A 2116-nucleotide genomic window follows, 5' to 3' on the forward strand; every position below is an offset into this window, starting at 1 on the left:
TTTTGCCCATTTAGTAAGCGTGAACGAACACATGAGACTGCACATAGAGGAGTAGGCTTACAAAAGCTCAGACTGTGGGAAAACATATTACTCATAACAGTCACTTAAACGTCATAAGAGAATCCACACAGGAGAGAGAAATTACTTCTCTTAGCATGTATTATGATATTTCACATCACATTGACTTAAAATTCATCAGAGGACATACACAGTTCTCCCGTTGTCTTATATTGTTGACTGATAATGTGTTTACCTGTTTTTACCATATGAAATTGCTTCTTCCAATTATTGATAAACATGTACCTGTTAAGAAACTGACTGTAAGAACTGTAAAGACTCCGTGGATTTATGAGGGATTTAAAAACTGTATGTTTGAAAGAGTTGGGGCAAAAGGAGTGGCTAATAAGTCTGGCTGGCTTATGTACTGCAAATGGAGAAATGATGTGACCAAACTCAACAAAATAATACACTTTATTAGGAAGCCAAGATCAATGATATAAAGAATGATGGGGGAAAAAAACTTATAAAAAATCATAATGAAAGAAAAGCAGTGCAAGTATTGAATGTTGTAAAGTTAGTGTGGGAGAGGTGGAAAAATTGTTATCCATCAATAATGACATTGACAACTTAGATGGAAAGCTACTAAGGACGGTAGCTGACTCTATAGCCTCTCCTATCTGTCATATTTTTAATCTGAGCCCAGAGGAAAGTCTTTGTCCTCAGGCCTGGAGGAAAGCCAAAGTAATTCCATTACCCAAGAGTGGTAAACACTGCCTTTACTGGTTCTAACAGCAGACCTATAAGCTTGCTGCCAGCTCTTAGCAAACTGTTGGAAAAAATTGTGTTTGACCAAATACAGTGCTATTTCTCTGTAAACAAATTAACAACAGACTTTCAGCATGCTTATAGAGAAGGGCACTCAACACTGACACAAATGACTGATGATTGGTTGAGAGAAATTGATGACAAGAAGATTGTGGGAGGTGTACTGTTAGATTTCAGTGCAGCCTTTGATATTATTGACCATAACCTGTTTTTTTTTATTATTTTTTTTATCCCATTTTCTCCCCAATTTTCGTGGTATCCAATCGCTAGTAATTACTATCTTGTCTCATCGCTACAACTCCCGTACGGGCTCGGGAGAGACGAAGGTCGAAAGCCATGCGTCCTCCGAAGCACAACCCAACCAAGCCGCACTGCTTCTTAACACAGCGCGCCTCCAACCCGGAAGCCAGCCGCACCAATGTGCCGGAGGAAACACCGTGAACCTGGCCCCCTTGGTTAGGGCGCACTGCGCCCGGCCCGCCACAGGAGTCGCTGGAGCGCGATGAGACAAGGATATCCCTACCGGCCTAACCCGGACGACGCTATGCCAATTGTGCGTCGCCCCACGGACCTCCCGGTCGCGGCCGGCTGCGACAGAGCCTGGGCGCGAACCCAGAGACTCTGGTGGCGCAGCTAGCACTGCGATGCAGTGCCCTAGACCACTGCGCCACCCGGGAGGCCCATAACCTGTTGTTTAAGAATGTCTGTGCTGTGGCTTTTCAACCTCTGCCATAATGTGGATTCAGAGCTATCTATCTACTAGAACTCAGAGGGTTTTTAATGGAAGCTTCTCTAATGTCAAACATATAAAGTGTGATGTACCGCAGGGCAGCGCTCTAGGCCCTCTACTCTTCTATTTTTACCAATGACCTGCCACTGGCATTAAACAAAGCATGTGTGTCCATGTATGCTGATGATTCAACCATATACGCATCAGCAACCACAGCTAATGATGTCACTGAAACCCTTAACAAAGAGTTGCAGTCTGTTTTGGAATGGGTGGCCAGTAATAAACTGGTCCTGAACATCTCTAAAACTATAAGAGCATTGTATTTGGTACAAATCATTCCTTAAATTTTAGACCTCCGCTGAATCTGGTAATAAATTGTGTGGCTGTTGAACATGTTGAGGAGACTAAATTACTTGGCATTACCTTAGATTGTAAACTGTCATGGTCAAAACATATAGATTCAGTGGTTGTAAAGATGGGGAGAGGTCTAGCCTCAAAGAGATGGTCTGCTTTTTTGACACCACACTCCAAAAAGCAAGTTCTGCAGGCTCTAGTTTTGTC

The sequence above is a fragment of the Salvelinus namaycush genome, unplaced genomic scaffold, assembly GCF_016432855.1.
Source record: "Salvelinus namaycush isolate Seneca unplaced genomic scaffold, SaNama_1.0 Scaffold3, whole genome shotgun sequence".
NCBI classification, from domain to species: Eukaryota; Metazoa; Chordata; class Actinopteri; order Salmoniformes; family Salmonidae; genus Salvelinus; species Salvelinus namaycush.